Consider the following 21,210-nt stretch of genomic DNA (forward strand, 5'->3'; position numbering starts at 1 on the left):
TCAGAGCTGAAGTCAATAATAGGCATCCTAGCATATGAGGCACCATTTTACAGTTGGGACAGGATGGAGTGTAGTGAAGAGGCTAAGGTATCATCAGTGGACCAGCTTGAGTGATAATTGAACTGGAAAGGGTCCAATGCAGCAGGAAGATGGGATTTAATACTATCCATAAACAGACGCTCAAAGACGTGACACACTACTGTTGTTGATATGCAGGCTGTACTTGTAGTTGTATGGTCTAAGTGCCCTGCCACATGCACCCCGTGCCTCTGGTGTCACAGAAATGGCTGTAGATTCTTCATGCATAATCCAGTTTTGCCTTCCTGATGGCGCTGGAAAGCACAGCTCTTGCTGACCTCAGGGTCATTTGAAGGCAGCCTCCTGATCTCTCAGCAGTACCTGGACCTCTGCTGTCAACCATGGCTTCTGATTTGCCCTCACAGAGATGTGCTTCATAACAGTAATGCCCTCAATGCCAGTCACAGATCCCGCATACTCATTGATGTTAGTGTGATCACAAGGTCACAAGATCACAAGACAAAGGAGTGGAAGAAGGTCATTCGGCCCATCGAGTCTGCTCCGCAGCTACCCCATGAGCTAAACTATTCACCCATCTAGTTCCAATTTCTGGCTTTTTCCCCATATCCCTCGATACCCTGACTAATTAGATACCTGTCAAACTCCTCCTTAAACACCCTCAATGATCGGGCCTCCACAGCCATATGTGGCAACGAATTCCACAAATCCACGACCCTCTGGCTAAAAAAATTTCTCCTCATCTCTGTTTTAACTGGGTACCCTCTAATTCTAAGACTATGGCCTCTTGTCCTGGACTCACCCACCAAGGGAAACAACCTTTCCACATCTACTCTGTCCAACCCTTTCAACATTCGAAACATTTCTATGAGATCCCCTCTCATTCTTCTATACTCTAATGAATACAATCCAAGAGCCGACAGATGCTCCTCATATGTTAGCCCCTGCATTCCAGGAATCACCCTCGTAAATCTTCTCTGAACTCTCTCCATCATCAATATATCCTTTCTAAGATAGGGGGCCCAAAACTGCACACAGTATTCCAAATGAGGTCTCACTAATGCCCCATAGAGCCTCATCAACACCTCCTTACTCTTATACACTATTCCTCTTGAAATGAATGCCAACATAGCATTCGCTTTCCTGACCGCCGATCCAACTTGGCGGTTAACCTTTAGGGTATCCTGCACGAGGACCCCAAGTCCCTTTGCACTTCCGATTTTTCGGAAAATGGTCGTAGGTAATTGCCTTCCTGAACATGTTCTGGGCTGTCTTTTCAAAACAGTTTTGTAATGCTAAGGTTGTTGCTTCTGACCAAGTCTTTATCTCACTTTGAACTGGTTTAACTCATTTAATCAGTGGTCTGTATGGAGGAATAGCATTATAAATAAGTGGTTAGAGTATCCAAAGTGGGGGCGGAGGGTGGGATTCAGCCTTGGAAGCACAATGGATGTTGGTATAAGCCAGGTCAAATGTGTTCTCACCTCTAGTAGCAAGGTCAACATAGTGATAGAATTTAGGCAGGACTGTTTTTAAGTTAGCATGGCAACAATTAAAAAGCTGTTGGGGTGTTTAGATTGGAGGTCACTGGTAGTGTCAGAAGAGATCATGCATTGCTTTCCCAACGTTGGTACAGTGGGGATCACAATGATAGTGAACTCCCCTGGTAAATAGAAGGGCCTGCACTTCACCATTAAAACTCTACCAAAGGTGAACAGGGAGTCATCACCAGCGAAGCGTTCACACACCAGTTCTTATTAAGAGGCTGGATGGGGCAAAAGTCCTGCTTCTGCTCCTGTGCCTTCTGGTCTTGTGTGGCTTCGGTGTGATTTTCATCTGAAAGACATTGATTCCAAGAGTACAGGGTTCCCTCAGTGTTTCATTGAAGCATCAGCAAAGGATTTGTTCTCAAACCCCTGGAGATACAGTAAACAGAGTTTACAATAGATGCAAAGAATTATGTCTGATTTCCATGCGATAAATGTTAGGTGTTTTAGGAATCCAGTTTATTCAGTAAGTGAAATCAATCCTAAATTTAGAAATTTAGGACATCCTTCACTCTGTGTTTCAATGTACATGTGATAAACAAATGAATAAATAATCTGAATTGGACTCTTGGCAAGGATTCTGAACGTACCATTTAAAATTGACTTACTTTTTATCAAGTGTATTAACATTACAGTCTGCAGCAGATGCTGGAGATTGAATCAAGTCACACAAAACCATCTTGACATATGAATTGATGTCAATTCATTCAAATCACTGCCTAATTAGATGGTCTGCGTTCATTTGTGAAAGAGATTTATTTATAAAACAGCAATTCATTGATTTTAATATTAAACAACTTACATCTAAGAGGTATGGTGCGGGCATATGAAGTGCCTTAACATAAAATGCTAAGACATAAGACATCAATCAGTATTTGTCTGGGTATTCTGACAGCAGTAACAGGGTGTGTGCGTTTACCCTACAGAAATAGAGAACTCTGCTTCTTTTATTTTGATTTATACGCAATGAATAATTTTCAATATTTTTTAATCCATTAAAATATCAGGATATTTTCGAGATGATTCCAGATTGTTTAATGTCATTTGCAGAACACAAGTATGAAGGAGAATTAAGTCATTGTTGCGCTGGATCCAATGCAGCACAAAAAAAAGACATGACTAAAAGAACACAATCAGTAAAAAACACAATAAGTATAAATACATAAGATAGCTTATACACATAGATTGATTGTATGTCCATAAAGTGATGTTATGTACAGGAGTGTCTGTACATAAGGTGACTCAGAGAGGAAATGATAAAGTAGTGGTGGTGTGGGTTGTCATGGGGTTAGTTAGTCTAGTATGGTCCAGGTACAGGTTGATGGAACTAGGCACAATAATAGTTCAGCACAGACTAGATGGGCCAAAGGGCCGGTTTCTGCACTGTAGTGCTTTACAACTCAATGATTCAATGATGTACAATGAGTTTCATCATATTTGTTGTAGGCTGTGAATACAAATTAATGAAATGTGAGAACTAGCTGGTGATACCCTATACCTCCTTGGAGTAGAAAGACTCCAGATTCAAGGCTGTTTAATGTAATTTCCCGTACACAGATGTGAAGGGCAGTGAAATAATTGTTACTCTGGATCCGATGTTGCTTAGCATAAAGCATAATAAGATAAGGGACAAAATAAAAGAAGATCTTGATGTTGTAGTTAGTCCTCAGTGCCAAAGCTTTGGCTGTGGCTGTCATGTGACCAACACCTCCAGTAGTCAATGATCTGGAAGCTCAGTGGAAAATAATGAAAATGGAAATATTTGTGGTTTGGGTTACCAGCTGAGAATTGGAAGTCGGCGCATAATAACATCAAGAACCTTTGATCAGGATGACAGAGACATTGACTTCCATGACAGAAATGCTTGAGAAGGAAGGAATGAGACTACAAGGAAAAGTGCTTTAGGAAAAATTTTGGTGATGACAAATGTGTTTTTGGTGAGCAGAGGCGATGTGATTCTTATACTGAAGAAGAACCAGAATGGTTTTCTGCTGGCCCCTCTACTCAATCAGAAACAATAGAGCTGACAAGCATTGATGATAAAGTGCTACTGGAGGATCCAAGATTGGCAGAAGACTGGAGGCATATGACAAGATAGGCAGAACTCTGCATGGTTTCCTTAAAGGAAAATACTGCCTGACAAACCTATTGCAATTTTTTGAGGAAATTACAAGTAGGCTAGACAAGGGAGATGCAGTGGATGCTGTGTATTTGGATTTTCAGAAGGCCTTTGACAAGGTGCCGCACATGAGGCTGCTAAACAAGATAAGAGCCCATGGAATTACGGGAAAGTTACATACGTGGATAGAGCATTGGCTGATTGGCAGGAAACAGAGAGTGGGAATAAAGGGATCCTATTCTGGTTGGCTGCCGGTTACCAGTGGTGTTCCACAGTGGTCCATATTGGGGCCGCTTTTTTTACATTATACATCAACAATTTGGATTATGAAGTAGATGGCTTTGTGGCTAAGTCTGCTGATGATACAAAGATAGGTGGAGGGGCCGGTAGTGCTGAGGAAACAGAGAGTCTGCAGAGAGACTTGGATAGATTGGAAGAATGGGCAAAGAAGTGGCAAATGAAATACAATGTTGGAAGGTGTATGGTTATGCACTTTGGCAGAAGAAATAAACGGGCAGACTATTATTTAAAGGGGGAAAGGATTCAAAGTTCTGAGATGCAATGGGACTTGGGAGTCCTCGTACAGGATACCCTTAAGGTTAACCTTCAGGTTGAGTCGTTGGTGAAGAAGGCGAATGCAATGTTGGCATTCATTTCTAGAGGAATAGAGTATAGTAGCAGGGATGTGATGTTGAGGCTCTATAAGGCACTGGTGAGACCTCACTTGGAGTACTGTGGGCAGTTTTGGTCTCCTTATTTAAGAAAGGATGTGCTGACGTTGGAGAGGGTACGGAGAAGATTGACTAGAATGATTCCGGGAATGAAAGGGTTAACATATGAGGAACGTTTGTCCGGTCTTGGACTGTATTCCTTGGAGTTTAGAAGAATGAAGGGAGACCTCATAGAAACACTTCGAATGTTGAAAGGCATGGACAGAGTGGATGTGGCAAAGTTGTTTCCCATGATGGGTGAGTCTAGTACGAGAGGGCATGACTTAAGGATTGAAGGGCACCCATTCAGAACAGAGATGTGAAGAAATTTTTTTAGCCAGAGGGTGGTGAATCTGTGGAATTTGTTGCCACGGGTGGCAGTGGAGGCCAAGTCATTCGGTGTATTTAAGGCAGAGATTGATAGGTATCTGAGAAGCCAGGGCATCAAAGGTTATGGTGAGAAGGCGGGGGAGTGGAATTAAATGGGAGAATGGATCAGCTCATGATAAAATGGCGGAGCAGACTCGATGTGTCAAATGGCTAACTTCTGCTCCTTTGTCTTATGGTCTTATGGTCTAAGTGATCAGAAACCCTTAAAGAATGTGTAGAATGCAATGATATTTCCCAACTACTGTTTCTGCATCAGAACTGACCAAAAAGCTCCCCAGGAAGCAGTCCCGTCTGAGCCCTCATTTGGGGACTTTGACTTCAATGAGTTCTTCAACATGGAGAAAAGTATACCTGGACTAGTATCGATGATTGAAGAGATGCTTGTTGAAGGATCAGTGTTATCCAGCCAGGTTCAGTCAATGGTTCTCAAGTAACTTAAGTCGACTAGGTAGTCACTACGGTAGCCAGTGGTCTACCCCACATGAAGAACATGAGTGAGTTGCTGCTCTGGAGCAGGAGATCCCAACTCCTGTCTTACACCTTCGAAACTACTTGGCTCCCATTCCATCACAAGAAGATATTAAGGAGATTAATAAAAGTGTTGATATTTTAGAAATAGTATGAAAAGCAAATGTAGGTGTGAAAGCACTGCTGTCCAGTCTCACTGCCCACAAGGAGAACCTAAAGAAAAGTTCACTGGCCGGAGTGGGTTTGTCTTTGAAGAGGTGGAAGCAGAAATGAAAGGTTTCAAAATGGAACCTGGGAGGAAGCTTGCCCCCATTCCCCCCCATTCACTGTGGAACATTTGGAACAGACTCTAACTGCATCATCTGATCCTAAACAACTACAAAGAAAAGAACACAGATATAACTGCTTTCAATAAGCTAGCTAACAGGATGAAGGCAAGTGGAACTTTGCCTTTTCAATCAAAACCACCTGAAATTCTACCGCCCCCCTGTAATGCTGCCTTCGTCCTTAGAGATTCTAGGTGATCTGCTCGGCAGTCAGAATCATCACATGCTAGTTTTTAATCAGCAAGACCATTTGTCCCCCACCACCTGTGCTTTCTGAGGTGCCCTCTACTGACAATGCAGTACCCAAGCCAAGGTTTATATATATGTACCACCAAGAGATAAAGTGTCTTTGGCATTATTCCCAGGCCACCAGTACCCTCACAGGAACAGGCAGCCTCCAATCAGATTAGATCTCTAGTTTAGTGAATAACCCTCAACACATGAGGCAGAATAATCCCTAGGGCTATGTCTGGGAATAGAGGAAGCCTTTCCTCTTTCCCTGGTTAAGAAAAAAATGTTTGTTGTTGGTTGAATTGATGAATACGCCATTGAATGTTAATAGTTCAGCAGCTGCTCTGGGAAGGGGGAGAAACCTTTGTAATTAGGGGATGAATATGTCATGTATTTATGTATATTTTGACCCTTACAAGTTGCTGTCAGGCTTCCCTGTGTGTTCCGTACTGAACGTCATGGGAAGGGGCATTCTGGGTAAGTGACTTACAAGTAATATAAACAGCAGTGTGTTTGTTCCACACCTCTCTGTCTCTTGTGTGTGTTATTCATGGCCACCCAGCTTCACTGTACCACAACATAACAATTTAGATTTAGTAAAGTAATAAGCAGGTTTCTGAATGCAGTAATCTAGTAGTTCCATCACAACAGTTCAAATTAGTCTTCAAATTAAATAATTTGAAATTTTAATTTGAAGGTTAATTTTAAATGTTGCTATGAAATTACTGAATCACTGCATTCAGAAACCTGCTTATTACTTCTTTCAACAGATGAATCAGTACTTCTTTGATTGAACTTCATTTTGGAAGAACGCTTCAGGGGTAGAAAGGCTGAAGAATGTATTCTGGGGTGAGATTGCAGAGTCCATCAACAGGATTGGCCACATGACACCTACTGCCCTTTCCCTGAAGGTCATTGCTGCCAAAACGGACTGGAAGCAAAGGATGTGATTGCTAACTTGAGGCCTATTTGGACTTCTCACTGATCTAACTGTCACGTATGTATCAGCCTCTATCAGTACAGGAAGTAGTGACCTCACTGAGACAAGATTTCTGCATTCTCTTGTGTGATATTACCACCTCATTAAATGGGTTTGATTCAGAATTGATTAAGCTATTAAAACTGTGCATCAGTGGTGTGTTTTGGGCAATCATCATCAACATCTGGCAGGATCATTTGCGAACAACCACAAGGATTCTGAACCTTGTTCTGCAGTGGAGCATGAACACTGCAGAGTTAGTCTTCCCAGTTGGTTCCATGCCAGCAGTAAACCAGTTAAAGGTAAGGTGCTGAATTACAATAAGAAAGGTTGAGAGAGGTGTTGGGGCAACAACACGGCCAAACTTGGCAACAGCCTGCACTGGGACTGGGACTGCTGTGAACCCATTGGTTAGGGTCATGGCTTGCATGCCATCATGAAGCAAATGTAAGGATGTCTCCCTAGATATATACATGCACCTGAAACTTTTCCACAGTACCGTTGTCCCTTACTCTATCTCTACAATCAAACCACAGGTTTACGAGGAGTATGAAAAAAGATGCCTGAACCACTAACAGGAGAAACTAGGAACGAGGTGTCAGCTGAGTGATAGTGGACAACCAAACAACCAAAAAGAGCATGTCTCCATCCTCAGTGAAAATCCCGGCAGGATTGCAAAAGACAAGACTTCCAGCTGTCAATGGACAGTCACTTTTTACCTCAGAGACCAGCCACTATTGTTGAAGCTGGTTTTCGATCAGTTTGATTCACTGCACATAGAGACGTGTTGCTGAACAAGTTATATCTCTCACCAAATTGTTTCAATAATAACTGTTTATATTTATATATTACATTTAACAAAGAGAAGCATTGAGTGGCACTTCATAGAAACATTAAATAAACTTTGATGCTGATGAAATTGCCATACATCAAAGATTGTTTTATTGAGCATTTTAAATTCAATCACTGAGTAACAATAATGGCATAAGAAGATCTTCAATACTATCAAGGTCATCATGACCTAGATACCCCAGGCCTCCTCCTTCTGAGAGACAAGAATGTAGGTACACTGAAGGAGAGCAAGGCAGTCAGTACCTGCCGAAAGGAAACCTCAAGGACTCCATCTGGTATTCTTACTTTGACGTGAGCATGTTTGATTCCATCTCACAACCACTTATTGGTTCAGCCTTGCCACCACTCCCACCTGACAAGAAATTTAAAGGTTCAAAGTTACATTTGTTATCAAAGTATGCATGCAGTGTACAACCCTGAGGTTCACCTTTCCCACAGACAGCCATGAAACAAAGAAGAACTATGGAACCCGTTCAAAGAAAGACATCAAATCTCCCCTATGAGCGGGAAATAAAAACAAATTGCACAAATGGCAATGAAAAGGAAAATGAGCAAAAAGCACAAAATATAAAATATAAAATCGAAAGACCCCAGGCATACTTCAGTTTGGTTCAGTGTGCAGGCCACCCTTATTCAAAATTGTTCAAAGTAGCAACAAAAAAAGGAGAAAAGGGGGACCAGGGACGAGAAACACATCATAACATGAAATACAGAATCCAATCCACAAACCTTGCTCCGGCACCATCCTCTGTCAGCCTGAAAGAGAGAGAGAGAGGTAATTCAAACTCAAGGCCTTCCCTCGGGAGCAGGGAGTGAGAGGGAGAGAGAGAGACCGTCACATGCAGACGTCTTCCTCTGGCAGCAGTGAGTGAAAGGGTGAAACACTACTAGCCTTCCGCATTCACCTCAAAGATTTCAATCTTTCTCAGTGTTTTCATCGGGGAGATCAGTGAGAAATGGAGTCAATCCCGAGCTCATGCCGCTTCTCTAGGCTTCTCAGTGTCCAGGCTGCACATTTCACTCGCTGCCTCGTGAAACCCTTAGGGAGACAGCAAAGAGCCAGATCACTCAGTGGGCCCAGAAACACACATCAAAATGTAGATCACAGGTTCTGAACAGTAGATCACATTGTCCAATGATGGGAAAACTACATTTGAAAGAAAAATATGTAAAAGAAATGAAAGGAAACGCCTGGAGTATGTCACCCTTGGTAACATTGTTCACTGATGTCATCTTCTTAAAAAGTCATGTTCCGACATAAGTACAGAATGGCATTAAGGAAATCACTGTCACTAAAGAGACAGTGATGAGAAAACTAGAGGACCTGAAGGTAGATAAGTCCCCTGGTCCTGATGGGATGCATCCCAGGGTGCTGAGGGAATTGGTGGAGGTTATAGTAGACGCATTGGTAATCATTTACCAAAACTCTCTAGACTCGTCTTGTTCATGAATCGCAAAAAGTTGGCTTGTGGGTACAACAGGTTATTAAAAAGGGATATAGATAGGTTAAGTGAGTGGGCCAAGATCTGGCAGATGGAATACAACGTTGGTAAATACAAGATCATCCACTCTGGAAGAAATAATAGAAGAGCAGATTATTATTTAAATGGTGAAAGATTGCAGCATGCTGTTGTGCAGAGTGACTTGGGAGTGCTTGTTCATGAATCACAAAAAGTTGGCTTGCAGGTACAACAGGTTATTAAGAAGGCAAACAGAATGTTGGTCTTTATTGCTAGAGGGATTGAATTCAACAGCAGGGAGGTCATGCTGCAACTATACAGGGTACTGGGGCTGCACCTGGAGTGCTGTGTGCAGGTCCCGGCGTATTGGAAGACAGCAAATGTCACGCCACTTTTTTTAAAATGATGTACACAAAAGACGGGCCAGTTAGCTTAACATCTGTAGTCGGGAAGATGCTTAAGGCTGTCATTAAGGAAGAAATAGCGAAACATTTAGAAAGGAGGGGTTCCATTAGACAGATGCAGCATGGATTCAGAAAGAGCAGGTCCTTTTTGACAAACTTAATGGAGTTCTTTGAGGACATAATGGGTGCAGTGGATAGATGGGAACAAGTGGATGTTGTATACGTGAATTTCCAGAAGGCGCTAGATAAGGTGCCGCACAAGAGACTTATAAATAAGATATGGATGCATGGAGTCAGAGGAAGTATATTGGCATGGATAGTGGAATGGTTAACCAATAGAAGGCAGAGAGTTGGTATAAATGGGTGTTTCTCTGGTTGGCAGTCGGTGGTGAGTGGGGTGCCGCAGGGGTCGGTGCTGGGCCCGCAGCTGTTTACCATTTACATTGATGATTTGGAAGAGGGGACTGAGTGTAGCGTAGCAAAATTTGCTGATGACACTAAACTGAGTGGAAAAGCAAATTGTACAGAGGATGTGGAGAGTCTGCAGAGGGATATAGATAGGTTAAGCGAGTGGGCCAAGATCTGGCAGATGGAATACAACGTTGGTAAATATAAGATCATCCACTTTGGAAGGAATAATAAAAGAGCAGACTATTATTTAAATGGTGAAAGATTGCAGCATGCTGTTGTGCAGAGGGACTTGGGAGTGCTTGTTCATGAATCGCAAAAAGTTGGTTTGCAAGTACAACAGGTTATTAAGAAGGCAAACAGAACGTTGGCCTTTATTGCTAGAGGGATTGAATTCAATAACAGGGATGTCATTCTGCAACTATACAGGGTACTGGTGAGGCTGCGCCTGGAGTACTGTGAGCAGTTCTGGTCTCCATACTTGAGGAAGGATATACTGGCTTTGGAGGCAGTGCAGAGGAGGTTCACCAGGTTGATTCCAAAGATGAAGGGCTTAACCTATGAGGAGAGATTGAGTCGCCTGGGACTATATGCTCTGGAGTTCAGAAGAATGAGAGGGGATCTTATAGAAACATACAAAATTTTGAAAGGGATATATAAGAAAGAAGTAGAAAAGTTGTTTCCATTGGTAGGTGAGACTAGAACTAGGGGACATCGCCTCAAGATTCAGGGGAGAAGATTTAGGATGGAGATGAGGAGAAACTGCTTTTTCCCAGAGAGTGGTGAATCTGTGGAATTCTGTGCCCAGGGAAGCAGTTGAGACTTCTTCACTAAGTATATTTAAGATATAGTTAGATAGATTTTTACATAGTAGGGGAATTAAGAGTTATGGGGAGAAGGCAGATAGATGGAGCTGAGTTTACGGACAGATCAGCCATGATCTTATTGAATAGTGGGGCAGGCTCGAAGGGCTGGATGGCCTACTCCTGCTCCTATTTCTTATGTTCTTATAAACACAAGAGATTCTGCAGCTGTTGGAAACCCAGAGCAAAATATACAGTCTCGGCCTGAAGTGTTGACTGCTTACTCCTGTCCATAGATGCTGCCTGACTTGCTAAATTCGAGAATTTTGTGTGCGTAGACTGAAGGAGAGACAGTATTCTTGCAGGAACTAAAACTCAGCAGCTTGGAGCTTCAGTCACAAATCCAGAACCACTTCGTCCTCAGCTGAGTAAAGGAGGATAAGTGAGAGATGAACATTGTAGTGAGGAGATAAGTCTAGGGTAGACCACTCTGCCGTCCTCCTCAGTTGCTTTCTCTTAACGACTGAACAACTCCTGCTGAAGTGAAGAATCATGTCAATCAAAAAGTGCTGTGAGCATGATTTTCACTGCTTGACAACTCCAAGAAAAATGCAGAAAGCAGAACTAATCATTAGACAGAGTCTAGTATGTGTCCTTAATCACTACTCAGGATCTTCTATGACATCAGTCAGAATGAACTGTCAAATTTTTATATGGGCAAAATTCATTACCTCCTTACACTTGCTTCATGATGGCATGCAAGCCATGACCCTAACCAATGGGTCCACAGCAGTCTCAGTCCCAGTGCAGGCTGTTGTCAAATTTAGCTGTGTTGTTGACCCAACACTTCCCTCAATCTTTCTTATTGTAATTCAGCACCTTCCCCTTAACTGGCATACTGCTGGCATGGAACTAATCGGGAAGACTAATTCTAAAGTTTTCATGCTCCGCTGCAGAACCAGGTTCAGAATCCATGTGGCTGTCTGCAAATGATCCTGCCATTTGTGAATTTTTGGAAATCAAGCTCCAAGTCATTGCTGACTCATTCACTGAAGCAAATGCGAAGGTGGTTCCACTACAATATCTTTAAAACAAAATGTTGAAGTTCACTATCACCTTCAGTGCAGCATCACAGCCTTGGCCTAACTGAGGAAAAGGGTGTTTGAAGACAGGGGTCTCAAAACCAGCATAAATTTCATACTGGGCCACTCTGCAGTCTATTTGCTACTGAGATTTGGTGCTTCAAGACACTAGTGAGAGACCAGCCGCTACAAAATCATCCAAATCCATTGGGACAAATGAATCAATGTTAGCCACCTCTCCATTGCTAACATTCTGGACACTAAGGCCCTAGCTGGCTTTATTGGCTGACCAGACTGTTAACATCCTCAACATCAAAATCCTGTATTCCAGTTTCTGACATGGGAAAAGATTAAATGATATTACCAAAACCTTCCTGAGAAAGTGTATCATCCACATTGTCTTGGGGAAATCTCTGGTCTCTGATCACTCAAAGTAGACAAAGAGCAGCTGAAATCCATGCCTTTGATAAGGTGCTGCACATGAAGCTCTTTAACAAGATTAAGAGCCTATGGTGTTACAGGAGAGATATGACCATGGATAGAAGGTTGGCTGACTTGCAGGAGGTAAAGAGTGAGAATAAAGGGGGTCTTTTTTGTTGGCTGCCAGCTTCTCGTGGTATTCTGCAGGGGTCGCTGTTGGGACCACTTATTTTCTAGTTGCATGTCAAAGATTTTGATGATGGAATTGATTGCTTTGCGGCCAAGTTAGCAGATGATACAAAGATAGGTGGAGCAGAAGATAATGTTGAGGAAGCAGGGATTCTGCAGGAGGACTTATACAAAATGGAAGAATGGACAAGGAAGTTGCAGATGGAATATAGTGTAGGAAGGTGCATGGTCATGCACATTGGTAGAAGGAATAAAGATGTGGACTATTTTCTAAAGGGGGAGAAAATTCAAAAATCAAAGGTGCAAAGGGACTTGGGAGTCCTTGTACAGGAATTCCCTAAAGGATAACTTGCAGGTTGAGTTGGTGGTAAGGAAGGAAAATGTAACGTTAACATTCTTTTTTGAGAGTACTATAATGTAAAAGCAAGGATATAATGATGAGGCTTTATAATGTATTGGTCAGACCGTACTTGGAGTATTGTAAGAGAGGTCTGCAGATTAATTTAAATCCTTTCACCAGACTTAGCTCAAAGTGCACTTTTACTCTCAAAATAATATTTCCAGTCATGGGCCATCATTGAACACACAGCACAGGAACAGACAATTCATTCCTCAGTACCTGTGCTGACCACCATGCCTCCATTTCTTAATGGATTCCTTAAAGGAAAATCCTGTCTGACAAACCTATTACAATTTTTTGAGGAAATTACCAGTAGGCTAGACAAGGGAGATGCAGTGGATGTTGTATATTTGGATTTTCAGAAGGCCTTTGACAAGGTGCCACACGAGGCTACTTAACAAGATAAGAGCCCATGGAATTACGGGAAAGTTACATATGTGGATAGGGTGTTGGCTGATTGGCAGGAAACAGAGAGTGGGAATAAAGGGATCCTATTCTGGTTGGCTGCCGGTTACCAGTGGTGTTCCACAGGGGTCTGTGTTGGGGCTGCTTCTTTTTACATTGTACATCAATGATTTGGATTATGGAACAGATGGCTTTGTGGCTACGTTTGCTGACGATACGAAGATAGGTGGAGGGGCCGGTAGTGCTGAGGAAATGGAGAGTCTGCAGAGAGACTTGGATAGATTGGAAGAATGGGCAAAGAAGTGGGAAATGAAATACAATGTTGGAAAGTGTATGATTATGCACTTTGGCAGAAGAAATAAATGGGAAGACTATTATTTAAATGGGGAGAGAATTCAAAGTTCTGAGATGCAACAGGACTTGAGAGTCCTCATACAGCATACCCTTAAGGTTAACCTCCAGGCTAAGTCGGTAGTGAAGAAGGCGAATGCAATGTTGGCATTCATTTCTAGAGGAATAGAGTATAGGAGCAGGGATGTGATGTTCAGCCTCTATAAGGTGCTGGTGAGACCTCACTTGGAGTACTGTGGGCAGTTTTGGTCTCCTTATTTAAGAAAGGATGTGCTGACGTTGGATAGGATACAGAGAAGATTCACTAGAATGATTCCGGGAATGAAAGGGTTAACATATGAGGAACGTTTGTCCGCTCTTGGACTGTATTCCTTGGAGTTTAGAAGAACGAAGGGAGACCTCATAGAAACACTTCGAATGTTGAAAGGCATGGACAGAGTGGATGTGGCAAAGTTGTTTCCCATGATGGGGGTGTCTAGTACGAGAGGGCATGACTTAAGGATTGAAGGGCGCCCTTTCAGAACAGAGATGTGAAGAAATTTTTTTAGTCAGAGGGTGGTGAATCTATGGAATTTGTTGCCACGGGCAGCAGTGGAGGCCAAGTCATTGGGTGTATTTAAGGCAGAGATTGATAGGTATCTGAGTAGCCAGGGCATCAAAGGTTATGGTGAGAAGGCGGGGGAGTGGGACTAAATGGGAGAATGGATCAGCTCATGATAAAATGGCGGAGCAGACTCGATGGGCCGAATGGCTGACTTCTGCTTCTTTGTCTTATGGTCTTATTTCCTGTCTGACTGTACGCCTGTCAAAATGGCTAAATTGTTGTTCATATATCTGCTTCCACCATTTCCCCTGGCACTGTGTTCCAAGCACCACGCTCTATTTCTCTAAAAGAAATTTGCCTTAATGTGGGCAAATGGAACTAGCTTAGACGGGCATCTTGGTCAGTACAGATGAGTTAGGCTGAAAAGATTGTTTCCATGGTGAATGGCTCTGTGACTTTAAAACGAATTTGAGACAAATGCCCTTTAAACTTTCTCCCTCTCACTTTAAAGCAATGCAATCTGACATTTCCAAAATGGAACAAAGAGACTGACCTTATCCATGACTCTGATAATCTTATGCACTTCTATCAGTTTGTCCCTCAGCTTCCAAAACTCCAAAGAAAACAACCCAAGTTTGTCCAACATCTCCTTATGGCTGTTGCCCTTTAATCCAGACAATGTCCTGATGAAAGTCTTCTGCACCCCCTTCAAATCCCCCACAACCATCCTGTAATGCAGAGATCAAAACTATACACTACACTGCAAGAGTAGCCTAAACAAAATTTGATACAACAATAACCTGTCTTTTATGCACAGCACCCTGACCAGTGAAGGGAGGTCTAGCATATGCCTTCAACATCCTTTCTACTTGTATTATCAAGGGTAAAAGAGTAATGATAATCAATATTAACAACACTTATTGACTATCATTACTCAAGAGGATTCAGATTAGGATTTTGTACTAGTAAAGCTTTTAACATTAGCTTAAGGTGTGAATGGGCCCTTTACCCCTTACAGAATTGCATTTCTCGTATCGGATCATAAATATTTTCATATCATTAATGTTACTTTGTTCCATTAATGTTCCACTAATAGATTGTTTAGCCATGGTAATTACTGCCTTACCTAATAATGACAGGTTACCTCTCAGATCAGAGAGCTGGTTTAATAAATTTTATGTAACTCATTTGAAAAGAATTAACTGTTTGGTGTTTGCCTTTTTATTATTTTGCAATGTTGTTATGAATGACAAACCAAAATGCAAGCACTTCATGCCATATGTACTGGCCTGTTCACACCTGCAGTTAGTGTTAAAAGTCTTAGCATCCAATAGGATGATCTTCAGGTGATGGCTAATAGCCCCGGGGACAATTAATCTGCATTTAACACTACCTAATTGTGCTCTCTGCTATGTTTCAAAGGAAACATAATAATTCTGTGGGTGCCTGAACATAATTTCAATGGTCACTTTACTAGATGCAGGAGGTACTAAATAAAATGGCCACTGGTGTATTTTTGTGGTCTTCTGCTGTGGTAGGCCATCCACTTTAAGGTTTGAACAATTGTGCATGCAGAGATGCTCTTCAGCACACCGCTGTTGTAGTACATTGGTAATTGGGTTATTGTCACCTTCCTGACTGGCCATTTTCATTTGACCTCTATCATTAACAAGGTTTTATCACCCACAAAAATACCACTCACTGGATGCTTTTGTTTACCGCACCATTCTCCGTAAACTCCAGAGACTCTTGTGCATGATAATCCCAAAAGATCAGCAGTTTCTGAGATCCACAGACCATTCTGTCTCACACCAACTATCATCCCACAGTCAAAGTCACATAGATCACATTTCTTCCCCATTCTGACGTGTGTCTGAACAACAACTAAATCTCTTAACCATGTTTGCATGCTTTTATGTTTTGAATTGCTGCCACATAATTGGTTGATTGGATATTTGCATTAACAAGCAGGTGTACGGGTGTACCTAATAAAGTGGCCACCGAGTGTGTAACACTCAATCTAAACAGTAGATAGTTGGCAGAAAGTATCCAGAGGTCTAGGAACCATCTGATAAACAAGACAATTGCAGACATGAGGAAGTCCAAAGCAACACACACAGGACAGGCAGCACCTATGGAAATGGATAAACAGTTGACTTTTCTGACCGAAACCTCTCTTCAAGACTGGAAAAGAAGGTGAAAGACAGCACAATAAAATGATGGTAGGGGGTAGGGTGTGGGGGGAGAAGAGCGGTAGCTAGAAGGTGATAGGTGAATCCAGGAGGATAAGGAAGGTAAAGAGATAGAGAGGAAGGAATCTGATAGAGAGGGGAGTGAACCATAGGAGAAAGGGGACGAGAAGGTACCCCGGGGGAGGTGATAGGCAGTTGAGAAGAGGTAAGAGGCCAGAGTGTGGAATAGAAGAAGAGGGGAGGGGAAAAAAGATGATTGCAGTTTCTTCAGCATGTTCAAAGTCATGCTTTTTGAAAGGTGGGGTGTGACTGTCTCAAACCAGGCTGTAGGAACACTGAGACACGCACTGAAGCTCGATGCGGCCATGGCAAGGGCTCGGTGGGGCAGGACCGCTGTATAGGGTTCTTCCGTACCATACACGGAGGAGCTGGGTTGAATGAAGAAGCCCCTCAATTATTGTAGTAGAGTACCACTCCAGGAGGCCACATGAGTGGCAGGAGTCTGACAGTACTCTGGTAATTTGATGTATTGCGCTGCTGCAGAAAAAACATATTTCATGACAAATGCAGGGGTGATGATAAATCTGATTCTCTTATGGTTCTCTATTGCGGACTAAGAGTGGGATGGGGGCAGGGAGAGAGGAATCATTGTTGGGAACAAAGTGCTGATGGAGTGGGAAGCGCCAGAGAGACATTCTGTAATGATCAGTAAAGCAGTTGTTTAAAATCAGATAACCCTGCCTGGTGTCTCAGGGCAGGGTGTGCCTACACCCGTGCCAACCCTGCTACTTGTCCCACACCCCTCCCGCAGTGCTCCACCCTTGCCATTCCCAGCATCCTTCGCCCCTCCGTATTTACAAACTCGCTCTTTGCTCCACGCTGACAAATACAGTACTGTGCAAAAGTCTTAGGCACCCTAGCTACATATATACAGGATTTGCCTGAGACTTTAGCACAGTACTGCATGGTATTAAGAAATGTAACAGAACACTGCTTGAATGCATTGCTTATGAACATAAGAATGAAATGCCATTATATAGTTTATTCTTGTAACTTTTTAATTATGAATAACATTTCTTTTGATATTAAAGAAATATGTTCATCTTCAGGTGGAAGGGGATGTTTGCAAACAAATGACCATAAGTCAAAGGAGCAGAAGTCGGCCATTCGGCCCATCGAGTCTGCTCCGCCATTTTATCATGAGCTGCTCCATTCTCCCATTTAATTCCACTCCCCCGCCTTCTCACCATAACCTTTGATGCCCTGGCTACTCAGATACCTATCAATCTCTGCCTTAAATACACCCAATGACTTGGCCTCCACTGCTGCCCGTGGCAACAAATTCCATAGATTCACCACCCTCTGACTAAAAAAATTTCTTCGCATTTCTGTTCTGAATGGGCGCCCTTCAACCCTTAAGTCATGCCCTCTCGTACTAGACTCCCCCATCCTGGGAAACAACTTTGCCACATCCACTCTGTCCATGCCTTTCAACATTCGAAATGTTTCTATGAGGTCTCCCCTCATTCTTCTAAACTCCAAGGAATACAGTCCAAGAGCGGACAAACGTTCCTCATATGTTAACCCTCTCATTCCCGGAATCATTCTAGTGAATCTTCTCTGTACCCTCTCCAACGTCAGCACATCCTTTCTTAAATAAGGAGAACAAAACTGCCCACAGTACCCTAAGTGAGGTCTCACCAGCACCTTATAGAGCCTCAACATCACATCCCTGCTTCTGTACTCTATTCCTCTAGAAATGAATGCCAACATTGCATTCACCTTCTTCACTACCGACTCAACCTGGAGGTTAACCTTAAGGGCATCCTGTACGAGGACTCCCAAGTCCCGTTGCATCTCAGAACTTTGAATTCTTTCCCCATTTAAATAATAGTCTGCCCATTTATTTCTTCTGCCAAAGTGCATAACCATACACTTTCCAACATTGTACTTCATTTGCCACTTCTTTGCCCATTCTTCCAATCTATCCAAGTCTCTCTGCAGACTCTCCGTTTCCTCAGCACTACCGGCCCCTGCACCTATCTTCATATCGTCAGCAAACTTAGCCACAAAGCCATCTATTCCATAATCCAAATGCTTCCAATTGGCACACTTCAAGAGATAGGAGTAGATCCTAAGAGATCACTGAAACCAAAATGAGGGAAGATCACAATCTAGATACAGAGAAGCTAGGTCCTGCATAATCGGCTCTCAAGCACTCCATTGCTGTACTGTTTAAGGTGGAAACTGTGAGTGACATTCATGCATTTAAAGAATGTTTTGAGTTGTTGGTTAAAATGAATAAAGAGAAAGATGTGTGCCAATTATATTTACTGTAAATATATAAAGAATAAAGTATACATAAAGAATATTTTCGAAATATTAGCTGTCTGTGCACAAACACTTAAGGATCCATTCTGCTAAGAGCTAAGAACAGATCAAGGGCAGAGAGGTGACCGGTGCCTGCAGATAAAGGAACTTTGAAACAACGTCAACTGCAACTCTTCCCATGACACCAGCAGTCTTGTCTCCATTCCGCCACACTCTATCTGGTCTAGCCCTAAGCATGTTGATCAGCCTTTCCAGATCAGCTTGAAGTCATAACACCATTAGTCATCTGAAAAACCAGATAGGCTCAAGCTCAGGTGATATCTGTGCTGAAGTTCTAAAATGTGGTGGATAGAAACTTCAGTCACAAATGGATAATCTCACCTGCTACACCTAGGAAGAGGAGGATATGTTGCATCCCCACTCCATCCAGCTTGCTGCAAGAAGCCAAGTTAAGAGATAAAGAGAGAGATTAGCTTTGTTTGTCACAAGTACAGTATATCCAACCAAGACCTCAACTGTGGAACAGGGGGACAAAGTTACTGCGAACTCAACGGCTGTGAAGGCGGATGAAGGCTGCAAAAAATCCATCAGCTCCAATCGTCGTGGTTTCCACGCCATTGGAATCAGTTAGTTGATTTGTGAAGTATCGTGTGCTTCTTGGAGTGCAACATCAAGTACATGTTAAGCAAATACATGCACAGGTGTCTTTGCTCTGTGGGCCACTTCTTTAGAACGAAGACCATCATCCTCGACCTCGAGGGATAGCCACGACGATGACGACGACAGTATACGAAAACATCAGAACTTACAGTGGAATGGGTCATTTCATGTCAATGATCAGCACAGTCCAACTATGTGCTGGAGACAGCCCTGCAAGTGTTGCCATGCTTCCAGCATGTCCACGACTGACTAACTCTAAGCCGCACATCTTTGGAAAGAAGGAGGAAACCAAGTTCCCATTTTTAAAAAAGAGAAAAAGAATCACTAAAATAAAAACAGGAAGTCCTGAAAGAATTCAGCAAGTAAGGCAGCAGCTGTGGAAAGTGAAACTGTTAAAAATTCAGGTTGACGAACCTTCTGCAGAACAAAGTTAAAGGAAGAAAGTTAGTCTAGGTGTCAGGGAAGATGGGGAAGGCAATGGGTGGAACAAAGGGAATATCTGTAAGAATACATTCAAGGCCAAGTAGACAGATTTTTGGCTTATAAGGTAATTGAGGATTATGGAAACAGGCCAAAACGTTGAACTGGAAACTAAGATCAAATCAGGTACAAGGTTATGGAAAGGCAGATGAGATTCATTGAGCTGCATATTTTATTCCTGCTCCCAGTTTAGTTATTATGTTCATGGTATATTGTTGAGTCATGATCTAAGCCTCAAATGTCTCATGTAAATTGTCAGTTATCTAACTTAAATGAATATAAGTTATGAAATTGGCTGTCTTCTGCACCCATCTCTAAATAAGTGCTCATGATATGTGAAATGCTCTGTGGAAGTGTGCTGTCAATGCATTTCTGCTGAGGATGTGGAATCGATATGGGTAGAGCTGCATAACACTAAGGGGCAGAAAACGCTGGTGGGAGTTGTGTACAGGCCACCTAACAGTAGTAGTGAGGTTGGGGATGGCATTAAACAGGAAATTAGAAATGTGTGCAATAAAGGAACAGCAGTTATAATGGGTGACTTTAAATGGGTGAACCAAATTGGTAAGGGTGCTGAGGAAGAGGATTTCTTGGAATGCATGTGGGATGGCTTTCTGAACCAACATGTCAAGGAACCAACTAGAGAGCAGGCTATTCCAGACTGGGTATTGAGCAATGAGGAAGGGTTAATTGGCAATCTTGTCGTGAGAGGCCCCTTGGGTAAGAGTCACCATAATACAGTGGAATTCTTTATTAAGATGGAGAGTGACATAGTTAATTCAGAAACAAAGGTTCTGAACTTAAAGAAGGGTAACTTTGAAGGTATGAGACGTGAATTAGCTAAGATAGACTGGCAAATGACACTTAAAGGGTTGACGGTGGATATGCAATGGCAAGCATTTAAAGATCGCATGGGTGAACTACAACAATTGCTCATCCCAGTTTGGCAAAAGAATAAATCAAGGAATGTAGTGCACCCGTGGCTGACAAGGAAAATTAGGGATAGTATCAATTCCAAAGAAGAAGCATACAAATTAGCCAGAAAAAGTGGCTCACCTGAGGACTGGGAGAAATTCAAAGTCCAGCAGAGGAGGACAAAGGGCTTAATTAGGAAGGGGAAAAAAGATTATGAGAGAAAACTTGCAGGGAACATAAAAACTGACTGTAAAAGCTTTTACAGATATGTGAAAAGAAAAAGATTGGTTAAGACAAATGTAGGTCCCCTACAGACAGAAACAGATGAATTGATTATGGGGAGCAAGAACATGGCAGACCAATTGAATAACTACTTTGGTTCTGTCTTCACTAAGGAGGACATAAATAATCTTCCGGAAATAGTAGGGGACAGAGGGTCCAGTGAGTTGGAGGAACTGAGCGAAATACATGTTAGTAGGGAAGTGGTGTTAGGTAAAATTGAAGGGAT

The 21,210-nt window shown here is 42.4% G+C and overlaps 1 pseudogene; it reads left to right on the top strand.

Annotated features, from left to right (window-relative positions):
• Positions 1 to 5,794, top strand: part of LOC140200984 (eukaryotic translation initiation factor 4E transporter-like) — a 46,299-nt pseudogene extending 40,505 nt beyond the window's left edge.
• Positions 5,795 to 21,210: the final 15,416 nt, after the last annotated feature.

Source organism: Mobula birostris, chromosome 7 (genome assembly GCF_030028105.1).
Source record: "Mobula birostris isolate sMobBir1 chromosome 7, sMobBir1.hap1, whole genome shotgun sequence".
NCBI classification, from domain to species: Eukaryota; Metazoa; Chordata; class Chondrichthyes; order Myliobatiformes; family Myliobatidae; genus Mobula; species Mobula birostris.